The sequence below is a fragment of the Uranotaenia lowii genome, chromosome 1, assembly GCF_029784155.1.
Source record: "Uranotaenia lowii strain MFRU-FL chromosome 1, ASM2978415v1, whole genome shotgun sequence".
Classification (NCBI taxonomy): Eukaryota; Metazoa; Arthropoda; class Insecta; order Diptera; family Culicidae; genus Uranotaenia; species Uranotaenia lowii.
The window spans coordinates 11,623,343-11,637,572 of NC_073691.1; the positions used below are offsets into that span (position 1 = coordinate 11,623,343).

Sequence of the window (14,230 nt, forward strand, 5' to 3'; positions counted from 1 at the left end):
AGGTTGCCAGATTTTTTTCAGCCCGTATCCGGGCTGGACAAACCGGGTCATTTAAAATCAAAACCAAAATCTGGGCGTTTGATTTAAAAAAATGACGACCATAAATCCGGGCAATATCCAGGCAAATTTTCTCAAAACCCAGAAATTACTCATCAAAAATCAAGAAAAAAATTAAACAAAAAAAATTTTGCATCAAATCCCATCGACCGATTTTGAATCGAATTTAAGGCTTCCAAACAACCTTTCATGATCATTTTTACAAAACTTGCTCAATAAATTTCATTTTGGAGTCGTTCGTAGTTTTTTTTTGTTTAATTTGCAAATAAAGGGAATAAAACCGGGCAAAATTCAGGCATTTTTCAATGAAATCCGGGCCACCGGGCCGGGCCGGACTGTTCCCAAATTTTGCATTGAATATCCGGGCAAACCCGGATAAAAGTAGGCAATCTGGCAACCTTATTCTAGATTAATGTTTTCAGATTGCCTGGTTTAATCCGGGTTTAATACCAAATTTGGGAACAGTTCAGCCCAGCCCGATTGCCAGGTTTTCATTGAAAAATGCCCGGATTTTGCCCGGATTTATTCACTTTATTTGGTGAATAAAACAAAAACAAATTGTGTTTAAACATTATTTATTTATGCCTCGAAAAAAAAATTTATAGCAAGTTTTATAAAAATAATCATGAAAGGTTATTTGGAAACCTAAAATACGATTTAAAATCTGTCGATGAATTTTGACAAAAACAAATGTTCAATCTTTTCTTGATTTTTTTTTTGAGTAATTTCTGGGTTTCGACAAAATTTGCCCGGATGTTGCCCGAATATTTGGTCGTCAATTTTGAAATTAAATGCCCGGATTTTAGCCGGTTCTTAGATAAAATTGCCCGGATTTGTCTGGCCCAAATACATGCTGAAAGAATTTTGACAATCTTCAATGACCATTTTTATACAACATTAAAATCCTATATCTTCATTTCAAACTTAGAGCTTGAATAATTGTCGATATTTAACCCTTCAGTGCCTAATCCCGCCTTTTGACGGGGTATATCAAAATAGTCATAAAATAGCATCGAATAGTTGGGTTTAACATTTTATCGCTAAACGAACAAAATTATGTTAACCTATCAATCCTTGTTACTGAAAACTATTTGAAAAGCAGTTGTCAAAAGTCACAGCTTAGAGAAATATAAAAACTTGAGAAAACTGAAATTGGATCTATTTTTAAAAAATGATCAATTTGGTAGCCTCAGAAATCTTTGCTCAATGTATTTTTTTTTTGATCTAAAAAACGATGAACAAGTAAAATCAAAGAGTTTCCACCATTCTGGAACGATTTTTTGGGGAAAAAAATCTTAGTTGGGAAAGAGAGATGAAATATAAACCCCGTCTAAAGGCGAGTTTAGGTAGGAAAGTACGAAAACAATTCGAAAAGTATGCACAATAAGGCTATGATCATTTAGTATCCGGGCACTTTATTTCGGTGATATCTACGTTAATAGAGCTCGGATATGCAAAACTTTAGCAGCGTTGTGTTGGTTATGAAAAGGACTATCTGGCCTATTTTTTATAGATTTTTAAGTTAACGTGTGTTTGAGATATTTACTATGAAAAAAGACATGGTAAAAATAATTTTGCACAAATTTGCTCCTTTTACGCATTTTGCGCTTCGAAAATTCTTCATTGTTGACTTGAAAGCTCATGAACTGTTGATTTTTTCTGATTTTTTTATTCGGACCAAATGGTTAAGAAGTATAAGGAGCCACTCTAGGATGCTCACGAAGTTCAAACCAAGCATCTTAGTGGAACCCTTGACCTTAAATATGGTAAAAAGTCAATGGTTATTGGTTATAACTTATGCAGACTCCTTAGATAATGCGAAAAATCCATTTCCGGCAGGCAAAAAGTGTTGCCTGACTAGTAGACACCAAGTAAATAACTAATAATGATCGGTTCCAAAGATTGTAATCTGTGCATCCGGTTTTTACGCAATATGACAGATGTGTTCTGATGGACAAAAAATTTATGTTAAAACCGGATTTAAGAGATTAAATTCTTTGAGATGCCTATTCATGAAAAGGTTATAAAACGATTCCAACTGCTTTTTCCAGGTGAGTTTGTGTAAAATAGCGTGATTTTGCAAAGGTTTTGCTTCTGTGGTAAAAAAAAATAAATCAATACATGACTGAAAAAAGTGTGCAAAGATAAAAAAGAGATTTTATGAAAAAGTTAGAGTTTTTGTTGAAATCAATGAAAAATATATTTTTTTCATATTTTTACATTGAATGTCATATTAACACCTTCATTTCCTCCATAGAAAGTTTTTCGATCAAATGAATAGTTTTTAAAATACACACGTTTGTAACTGCCCTGATACTAAATGATCATAGCCTTATTTACTTTTTGTATAGGTTGAAATATCTCAGTTATTTGTAAGTCAATTTTTCCAAAAATTACGTAAAAATGTAGCTTTGGATCAGTGTTAATATGGTTCAAAATTGAGCTAAAAAGTTTTGATGGGTGTAAAATCTACAACCGAAAAAGTACGTAAAGCCTAGTTTCTTAGGCCCTTTGCTAATGCAATTTAAAAAAAAATGTCGAAAAAGGCTTCTCATCTATGAAGTTTTTCGTAGAACAAAAGTTGTTTGAAATCATGCAACTAAATTTCTGTGAATTTTTTTGCGAAAAATAAGGGTCTAGAGGGTTTATTATTATTATGATTTTATGTGAAAAGCATTGTTTGGAACGAAAAATTTGAATTCATTAAATTAGTTTCGAAATTGAATTTTCATCAAAACGGGATATACCCTAAAAGTCGATTCAATGCAACTTTTTAACCTGGTTTCAAACCATTACGTTAGCATGTTATTTAATTTGACTTTACTTTTCCTAAGCAGAATGTTTATCTGTATTGCAGAGTTCTAAAACAAAGGGAAAAAATAAATGGTTGTATTTAACTGAAAAAAGGTCGTGAGAAATGGAAAAGTCATTCAAAACATTCAAATATAAAAAAATATTGAAGAATCGAAACTAGAAAAGCATTTCTGAAGAAGAATTTAAATCCAAAACATCATATATGAAATTCAAAATTTAAATTTAGAACCATTGAAATTTTTATCCAAAACAAGAATTCAGCATTCATAGCTCGGGTTCAAATCTTTTTTAAAAAAAATTCGAATAAAATTAAAAACATTAAATAAAAATAAATATAAGCTTTAAATTTGGAAAATGCGAAATGTTGTAAAAATTATTGGAACAATTTAAAATTTCTATTGGAGTCATTAGTACAAAAATTTAACAAAAAAAAACGAGATTATATTTTGAAATTTAATTCTAATTCGTATTTAATTTCAAAATTAAAATCCTTAGCATATTACCTGTTCAGCCACAATAATGCTAAACAAATTGTGGGCAAAAAACGAGATATCTCTTTTTTTTTGTTGCTTGGCTTCATTAAGGTTACAATTTCATCTAAAAACCTGGAAAAATTCGGGCATTTGATTTTAAAGTTTTTAGAAAATTTTTTGGAAATTTTTATATTTTGCTGACGCGACCTATGGAAAAAAATACGAATAGGGTCCCCAAGGCCGGATTAAAGGAGTGGCGATGGGTTTTAATTTCCCGGGGCCCCCGGCTCATAAATTTATATTTGAAAGTTTTAATTTGAATATGTTTCAGATTGTTAATAACAATTGTTATCAAGTAGGTGATCAAGCTTAGGTTTCAATTTTTGCTATGTAAATCAAAATAAGATTAGGAATCATTCCTCAAGATTTGTCCTGTGATTGCTTAATTTAAAATAATTCAAGTGTATTACTCAATATTTTAATTCGATAATACTAAACAAAAAATGAAGAAAATATGTAGTTTAGATCTATTATTGCATAATTCTGCACTCCAATTCTAAACTTTTTGGATGAATTCCTGTGAACATCAATTTTGATCTTCTTACTTTTCTCAATTTTTCTCTGAATATTTTTAAATAATCTGTTGTGGACACCATTTTTCGGGCGGGTCTCCATAGCAAACTCGTATTGGAATTGGTCAATTAATTTATATTATTTTCTGATAGTGTTATTCCACAACAAATATATTTTTCTTCTAAATATTATTTAATTAAATACTGTGCCAACTGCACGCTTTGATTGTTGTTTTTAATGTCAATTATTTGTCTACTGACGTTAACACAATTTATAACATTGGATAAATGATAAGTAGAGGTCCTCATGAATCTTGTTGCTAAAAATGTTAGTCCAAAATGCGAATTTTCTATCACAAATTCGATCAACCGAGCCGGGCAAGACTTTTTCCAAATATTGTTGTTAGAATCCAGGAAAGATTTTCTTCATGACGGAATAACGTACCTACAATCAAAAATCCAAATCCCATGCCAATTAGCAAATAAAAAAATTTCAATTCAATCAATTGAAACATACTCATCACGTGCTTGATATATGACCTTAGGTTTAAATAGCTTTAAGCTCAGTATGTTTAGAAATCATGAAATCTAAGTTTCAATTAGGAATTTTTTTATCATCTGAATTTCAGGTTATCTGATTAAGATATTTATGATTGAAAATCTTTTCATTTTATTTTAATATTATTATTATAGAGATTTTCAGCTTTCAGCTCGTTCATCTCCTAGAGATTAGAAATCTGTTTGAAATTGTCTAACATTGTTTTCTGTGTTTGGATTATCGCATGATTTATATATTTTGCCTTCGTGATGCTTTTATCAGTCATAATTTCAATATTTGTTTATGCATCAGATTATTCAAATGATGAGCTTATCTAATTCTTCATTTTTAAAAAAAATGATAACATTTTATTTCAAATATATCAACTATAAAATGTTAATAATAAAGAGTAAAGTTTATTCTAGTAACGTCAGGATGACGTTTCGATCTTGGACTGAAGAAGAAAATTGTACAATATTCATCAATGCCCGAGTGGATTTGGATACCTAAATCAATAGCAAACAGTAACCAAGCTGAGCTATCAATACAAAAAAAAGCATTATTTGATGTTGTATTTTTCCCGATGACAAAATAAGGTTCCATTAAAGCATGAAAATGCTGGAATATGATGACAAACCAATACCAAAGTAGGTATATCAGGGATCATAAAGGTATCATTCACTTAATAGGACAGGAAAATGACATCAATATGTTAGCATGATTTAGTATCAAGTTGTTTGAGGTTAAATCGAGTCAATTATGCAAAATTTTGCTATCATGCATTTTGAGCAAAATTTTGTATCATTTTGCCAGAATAAAAGTGGTAAAATGTCAAATTTCTCTCTCATTTCGTATATGCGGGTAGCACAGTTAGCTAACTTTTGGCTTCACTGAAAGTATTTTTTATATTTTGTTAAGTCAGTCTTTTTGAAGAATTTTTTTAAGCATTCCGATACCATATTCTGGGCTCATTCCATACAAAAAAAGACATCAATGTGCTCTCAAAATTTATTTTGAAACGTACGAGGTATCATTAAGGTTTCAGTGAAATCTACTCTCGACATGAATGAGATACCGGCATGGCCGTAGGAACGGGGGGGGTTTTGGGGGTTAAACCCCCCCCCATGAGGGTCCAAAAAAGCAAGCGAGGTATTCTACTCTACACTCAAAATTTTAAATCCATAATCAAATTATGATAATAGAGCAAGTCTATTCATGAAAAACAATCTAGACTAAAAATTAATTCCAAAATCTCAAAAACCCATCCCAAATTCAAAATTTTGCTACAGTTTTTCAAAATTTTCTCACTTGTTCATAAACTAAGGTTGTCAGATTTTTTTCACCACGTATCCGGGCCGAACAAATCCGGGCTGTTGTATGTAAAAACTAGGCAAAATCCGGGTATTTGATTTCAAAATTTTCTACCAAAATCCAGGCAATATCGGGCAATACAGATCAAAAGTTAGGAATTGCTCATCAAAAATCATGAAAAAAAGATTTGAAAAAACCTTTCCTGATTTTTTTTTAAACTTGCTTCAAAACGTTTGGACGCATGAATAAAAAATATTTTTTAACTCAATTTGTTTTTTAAAGTTTGATTTAAAATTGAAATGAGAACAAACCCGGCTTTTCAGATGAAATCCGGGCAACCGGGTCAGACCGGGTTTTTTTCCAAATTTTATATTAAATATCCGGGCATATTTATATTATTTGTCGGACAATCTTGCAACCTTATAATAGAAATTCAGGTCTGAATATTAAATTTTAAATTAAACTCATTTTGGAGATTTTGATTCTTTATTCCCATAACCAAAATTTTAATTTCTAAATATTTTCGTATTTCTGATTATGTATCAAATTCAGGTTTCTTCATTTTCAGTTCGAATAATCATTAGAAATTAAGAATGAAAAGCTGCTTTGAAATCCTGATTCGGTTTTGCATTTCATATCAAATTTGAATCATGTTTTTCGAAAATCATTTGTGTTTTCAATATTTTGATAATCATTTTCCGAATATGAAAAAAGAAGAATTTTGTTTTACATTTTAAATCGAAGTTCTCAAACTTTATTCTAAAACAACATTTAAACTTTAAAAGCTTCTAAGTGGCGATCCAAAATTGAAAACTCAGATTCAGATTCATCATTTTAATTCTGATTCACAATACAGATTAAAAATAAATAATTGAAAAAATGAATTAATATTAAACCAGCGATGCATAATTTAAATAAAAGATTCATGAATGATAACTCTGAAACTTGGCTCATAAAATTCTGATCTGAAATTTAGATTCGGAAATCGTATTTTTGTACACTTCAGAAATGGTATAGAAATTTGGAAACAGTTCAATTTTTTAATTCAGGTTCAGTATTAAGATTTGAAATTCAGGAATGAGTGAACGAGTTTTTCAATCAACATAAAATTGTAAAAGAACTCAAGAGAACATGAACATAAAAATTTGCTTGTCAATTTCCAGATTTAATTTTTTTTTAATCAGAAGAAGTTTGTACACACAATTCAGCTGAAAATCGTAGATATAAAGAAGAATTTTCTATGTTTTGCTTTATGCATAATATTCCTAATTATATTTGAAAAAAATTCAAACAGGATTTTCATTATGGTATTGATTCTTTAGGAAAAATATTTCCTGTTAAAAAAAACAAGTATCTGATCTTCACCTAAAAAATCTGCAAAAAAATTCTATATTTTTTCGGTGTATTGATTAACATTCTTGATATTGAAGTTTTTTAAAGCTGAATTTCAAACTGAAATCATAACTTTAGTTCAAGTTTGCTTCGAGTAAATTTGATCTGAAAATTTGCTATCACTTACTGTTTTTTTTTTGAAATTTTTAATTTATTGTCTTCTAAGGTTAAATTCTTGGAATTTGCAAAAGAGTTTGGGCTTGTATGTTTTGAGCATAGAATACGTTTTTTAAATAAATTGAAGGCAAGCTTGAAAAGAACTTATTTTATGCTTCGACCTACCAGACTTTTAAACAAGTTCTTAAATTTGTACTTTCGATGAAAGCAAATTCCATATTTTGTTTCCAAAAGTTTCATAAAAAAAATTAGGTCACCCTTTAGGCTAAGGACCATTTTTCTAAAGTTCCGTTTTAAAACAAGAACTATTAATGAAAACTTAAAAATGAATAATCATAGTAACAAATAAAATTTGTTTTTTTTCGTACGTTGTTGGGCAAAACATCACAGGTTAAAATCAGTCACCAAAACCCCCCCCATGAGTCGGTTCTTCCTACGGCCCTGGATACCGGTATATGGAAATTGAAACTAAATTTTTGGCATTGTACCACATTGATTCGGGCAAATGATACCAAATTTAAATTTCAAGGCATGATAGCAAAGTAAGGTATAATTGAGTATCAATTAGGTAAGTCTACTCGGGTGAGATCAATTATGGTTAGATCGAATCCATTCAGTTTTCAACCGTATTAATGAACCTAATAAAAACCAATTGAAAATTCCAGTTTAAGAATCCGGTTTGTGATTTTTCTGAAAACTCCTGAAATATTTGTGTAAAAGTTTTCAGGTGTAAATGTAATTTGGGTTACCAAATACTGAAGCCAAATTTAATTATTACTTACAATTGAGATTTTTTCTTGATAACTTAACTACAAAATTAAGCATACAAATATTAAGAAAAAAATTAACTTAAGTTATAGTTTGCTAAAAAATCTTATTTCTCAATTAAGGATTCTTAAATAGACTCTCTGAAAGTCCAATTATAACATGTTTTGAAAATGTTACTCTAAATATTTGTTTGTAATTTATCCTTTTTTTGCAAAATTAAATATGGTTTCAACCCCAAATATTTGATAGGTTGGTATACTTTTGATAACCTGGGAAAAGTCCGGTCCGGTTGCCGGAGTTTCATTGAAAAAAGCCTGGATTGATTTACTTTATTTGCAAACCAAACAAAAAAATCAAATTGAATTATTACAGAAGTTTTATGAACTTTATCATAAACGGTATACTGGGAACCTTTTATACGATTCAAAATTTGATGATGTGTTTCGTCGATTTTTTTTTCTCTAGGTTTTTTTTTCTTGATTTTCGATGAATAATTTAAGTGTTTAGAACATATTTGTCCGGATACCGCCCGTTTTTCGGGTTGACAGTTTTGAAATTCAATACCCAGATTTTGTCAGGTTTTTAAATAAAATAACCCGTATTTTCTCGGCCCAGATACGTGATAAAAACTTCTGGCATACCTTAATTTGCCATTTTCGTATGTTTACGTTTTTTATGAATTTTTTTTTAATATTTAATTTATCTAAACGAAGCAAATTATTTTGCGGAAATTTGAAATTTTGATGTGATTTGTTTACGCATTTACGTTTTTCGCTTTATGAAAAAAAAACAAATTTAATATTGAGATCGTGTGGGAAAATTTTTTTTGGATTATTTTTAACTCAATGGATCAATAGTTAAAGTATATATAAATATTTGATAAAATATCAGGAACAGCTTTCAATTACCTTTTTTGACTTAGTACATTAAATCCGTTTTGTAATAAAATGTTTTGATAAACTTTAAAAATCACTTACCTACAAGGAAGGAAATCCGTTAGCACCAACTGATAATATTGATAACAAGTGTATCAGTTAACGCTATCACTGACTATGCTCGTTCCAAGTAGATGATTCCAAAGCCAGTTGTAGAAACTTTAAAACTATCCGTTCAGTCCGTGGTCATAAATTAACAACAATCCATTAAAATCTTAAAACAATCCTTTGTATGGGAATAATTGCGATCAGCTCCAATTGATTGTTTCACTTGCAATATTTCACATTATTGATTTCACTTTTCAAATTTAAAGATTTCAGAGCCACCCTCAGTTATATTTCTTAGGTACAATGTCACCACTTGATATTTTTAGGAAAAACAATTCCCCTTTTATCCCGATGTCTTATCACAAAACTCCCAACTAACCTTTACGGTTTTTCTTCTGCTAATCCTGTAAGTCAAATCACCCCTTCAACAAAAATCCAACTCTATTAGAGAGCGTATGCGTGTGTCCCCCAAGAACTCCAACAGGCACAGACCGGGAATCTTCTTACGCAATCCGGGAACACCGTTGATTACGCCGGATGCTGTCAGTCACAACCCACTATGATTGGCCACAGGCCGCGCGATTCCACTGTAGGCACTCGCCAAAACGATTGCGCAAAACCGAGAAAAGTATGTCCGAACGGGGCGCAGGTCTCCGTAAGAGTGTTCAATCCACCTGTCCGCTTTCGACAATATACTTCGGGATGATACGGATGAAGCTTGCCCCTCAAAAGATAGCTGGCAAGCTGCAGCCGGCGCAGCAGAGGCCAAGTTCGATCCCTCGCTCCGATCCAACCCTCAATCGACGATCATCATCCAAGCGCCAAACTCGTCGTGGGTCCAAATTTCTTCCATCAAACAGCAGCAGCAGCAACAGCACGAGATCAGGTTCAAGTTTGCTCTCACCCGAACGACATTGTCGAAGTCGTCGTCTTTGGTCGTCAACCGAAAGCGAACACGATCAGTGAAAAATCAAAAGAAAAGAAAAACAAACTTGAACCCGAACAACTCTCACTCTCTTTTCACCTGAATAGCGCAAGACGCGAACGACAACCGAGGTTCCGGAATCATCGAGACTTTAGGACCCCAACCCAACGTGCTGTCGGAATTGTCTGTCGGAGTTTGTCGAGTGACCCCCTGAAGGAAAATTTCTTTCTGGCTACGTACGAGGGAGCAGCGCCCCGATTCAGAGTCTAGACTTGCACTTTATCGGGTGCTGCTTCTTTCGCTTAGTTTGTGGAGAGAGCGTTGATGGGGGAGCGAAACTTGCCACATTTGGATTTGAGTAGAAACGTGAGCGAACGGCACCAAGTCCAGGAATTTCCTCCAGCACGATCGCGATGTGTTGCAGCATCCGTGGCTAAATCTATGCGCATGCATAACGACGATCAATTGGCGATGTAACCGGGCGCGATCGTTGCTCCTGCCAAATGAGGGAGGTGGATGGGCAAATTATTGCAATAGGTAAGTACTTGGCTTATTACGGCGGAGGGAAAATTGGTGGAAATCTAGTTAAGTAAATTTACCACATTGGAATCTTATTCATAGGGTACGATTGAAATAAGAATTTGGTCAGATAACCTGCTACAAAAGTAACTTTGTTAGTGTTTTTATTTTCAATTTGAATGAAGTTAATTATTAGAATATTCCAATAAAAAATTATCATTTGCCCCCTTACTCAGATGTTTTGATGAATGGTAAATATATCTTCCCAAAATAATGATTCCAAAGAAAAATATTTGGACCCAACCTACTGGTTATCAACAGTTTCAAAAAATTCATTTTATTTATAACGTCTTTTCAACAATTCATCGTTACACATTAGGATGACATCATATCCCAAGTTTGACTTATCCAAATTGTCCAAAAATGTCAAACATTAGCTGCTAATAAGAAAATGTAAAAATTTTATTTTCGGAATGAAAAATGTAAAATGAGACTATACAATGTGAAAAATATTTTCTTCTCCTGATTTTATTCACCGATGCTATTTTTAGCACGACTCGAAACTGCCTTATCGACTAGCTTCAATAATGGTCCGGTTACAGATACCATATGACCAACGTTTCTGTTTGTACTCCATAAAGTTTATAATCTTTTCTTCTCCGAGGAGATTTTCATTCTTTTATACTCAGTAGAGTTTAAAATTCTATGTGTATTTCTTCCTGTATTACATTTTCCAGTATGTGTGTGTTCATTTTAACGTCCGTGAACTTAAAATATTTCCTTAAACTAGTTGGAAGAGGCGGGATTCGATCCCCGATGTCAAACTTGTCAAAAATCTCTAAAATCTTAAAAAAATAAAAAATCTCAAAAATGTCAACAATGTCGAAAATATCAAAAATGTCAAAAATGTCAAAAATGTCAAAAATGTCAAAAATGTCAGAAATGTCAAAAATGTCAAAAATGTCAAAAATGTCAAAAATGTCAAAAATGTCAAAAATGTCAAAAATGTCAAAAATGACAAAAATGTAATAAATATCAAAAATTTCCAAAACGTCAAAAATATCAAAAATGTCAAAAATGTCAAAAATGCCAAAAATGTCAAAAATGTCAAAACTGTCAAAAATGTCAAAAATGTCAAAAATTTCAAAATTGTCAAAAATGTCAAAAATGTCAAAAATATCAAAAATATCAAAATTGTCAAAGCATGTCAAAAGGTCAAAAATGTCAAAAATGACAAAAAAGTCAAAAAAGTCAAAAAATGACAAAAATGTCAAAATTGTCAAATATGTCAAAATTGTCAAAAATGTCAAAATTGTCAAATATGTCAAAATTGTCAAAACTGTCAAAACTGTCAAAATTGTCAAAAATGCCAAAAATGTCAAAAACGTCAAAAATGTCAAAAATGTCAAAAATGCCAAAATTGTCAAAAATGTCAAAAATGTCAAAAATGTCAAAAGTGTCAAAAGTGTCAAAAAATGTTAAAAATGTCAAAAATGTCAAAAATTTCAAAAATTTAAAAATGTAAAAAAAATTTATATGTCATATTTTAAAAAATTATTAATATTTGCAAAATTGTGAATTAAATTCTGATCCGAAGCAAACAAAAACTCCCACCTGTTACAATTCTGTGATCGAATAACCGATCGCAAAGTAGTCGAAATTGTCAAAATTATCAAAATTGTCAAAATTGTCAAAATTGTCAAAATTGTCAAAATTGTCAAAATTGTCAAAATTGTCAAAATTGTCAAAATTGTCAAAATTGTCAAAATTGTCAAAATTGTCAAAATTGTCAAAATTGTCAAAATTGTCAAAATTGTCAAAATTGTCAAAATTGTCAAAATTGTCAAAATTGTCAAAATTGTCAAAATTGTCAAAATTGTCAAAATTGTCAAAATTGTCAAAATTGTCAAAATTGTCAAAATTGTCAAAATTGTCAAAATTGTCAAAATTGTCAATATTGTCAAAATTGTCAAAATTGTCAAAATTGTCAAAATCGTCAAAATTGTCAAAATTGTCAAAATTGTCAAAATTGTCAAAATTGTCAAAATTGTCAAAATTGTCAAAAATTGTCAAAATTGTCAAAATTGTCAAAATTGTCAAAATTATCAAAATTATCAAAATTGTCAAAATTGTCAAAATTGTCAAAATTGTCAAAATTGTCAAAATTGTCAAAATTGTCAAAATTGTCAAAATTGTCAAAATTGTCAAAATTGTCATAATTGTCAAAATTGTCAAAATTGTCAAAATTGTCAAAATTGTCAAAATTGTCAAAATTGTCAAAATTGTCAAAATTGTCAAAATTGTCAAAATTGTCAAAATTGTCAAAATTGTCAAAATTGTCAAAATTGTCAAAATTGTCAAAATTGTCAAAATTGTCAAAATTGTCAAAATTGTCAAAATTGTCAAAATTGTCAAAATTGTCAAAATTGTCAAAATTGTCAAAATTGTCAAAATTGTCAAAATTGTCAAAATTGTCAAAATTGTCAAAATTGTCAAAATTGTCAAAATTGTCAAAATTGTCAAAATTGTCAAAATTGTCAAAATTGTCAAAATTGTCAAAATTGTCAAAATTGTCAAAATTGTCAAAATTGTCAAAATTGTCAAAATTGTCAAAATTGTCAAAATTGTCAAAATTGTCAAAATTGTCAAAATTGTCAAAATTGTCAAAATTGTCAAAATTGTCAAAATTGTCAAAATTGTCAAAATTGTCAAAATTGTCAAAATTGTCAATATTGTCAATATTGTCAAAATTATCAAAATTATCGAAATTATCGAAATTGTCAAAATTGCAAAATTGTCAAAATTGTCAAAATTATCAAAATTGTCAAAATTATCGAAATTTTCAAAATTGTCAAAATTTTAAAAATTGTCATAATTGTCAAAATTGTCAAAATTGTCAAAATTATCAAAATTGTCAAAATTATCGAAATTGTCAAAATTGTCAAAATTGTCAAAATTGTCAAAATTGTCAAAATTGTCAAAATTGTCAAAATTGTCAAAAATGTCAAAAATGTCAAAATTGTCGAAATTGTCAAAATTTTTAAAATTGTCAAAAATGTCAAGAATGTCAAAAATGTCAAAATTGTCAAAATTGTCAAAATTGTCAAAAATGTCAAAAATGTAGAAAAAGGCAAAAATGTCAAAAATGTCAAAAATGTCAAAAATGTCAAAAATGTCAAAATTGTCAAAAATGTCAAAAATGTCAAAAATGTCAAAAATGTCAAAAATGTCAAAAATGTCAAAAATGTCAAAAATGTCAAAAATGTCAAAAATGTCAAAAATGTCAAAAATATCAAAAATGTCAAAAATGTACAAAATGTCAAAAATGTCAAAAATGTCAAAAATGTCAAAAATGTCAAAAATGTCAAAAATGTCAAAAATGTCAAAAATGTCAAAAATGTCAAAAATGTCAAAATTGTCAAAAATGTCAAAAATGTCAAAAATGTCAAATATGTCAAAAATGTCAAAAATGTCAAAAATGTCAAAAATGTCGAGAATGTCAAAAATGTCAAAAATGTCCAAAATGTCCAAAATGTCCAAAATGTCCAAAATGTCCAAAATGTCCAAAATGTCCAAAATGTCCAAAATGTCAAAAATATCAAAAATGTCAAAAATGTCAAAAATGTCAAAAATGTCAAAAATGTTAAAAATGTCAACGACGAAAATGACGAAATTGTCAAAATTGTCAAAAATGTCAAAAATGTCAAAAATGTCAAAAATGTCGAAAATGTCAAAAATGTCAAAAATGTCAAAAATGTCAA

General features: G+C 30.0%; 1 protein-coding gene across 9 annotated transcripts in view; it reads right to left on the minus strand.

Moving 5' to 3' along the window:
• Positions 1-9,725, minus strand: part of LOC129737931 (uncharacterized) — a 121,576-nt gene extending 111,851 nt beyond the window's left edge. Inside the window, exon 1 of one of the 9 annotated variants that reach the window (XM_055729294.1) lies at positions 9,405-9,725. The gene's annotated coding sequence lies outside the window, so the exon portion shown is untranslated. Of the gene's footprint in view, positions 1-9,019 lie in introns of all 9 variants that reach the window. The other 8 variants (XM_055729236.1, XM_055729179.1, XM_055729126.1 and 5 more) reach the window with 8 other exon arrangements.
• Between the last annotated feature and the right edge of the window lie 4,505 nt (positions 9,726-14,230).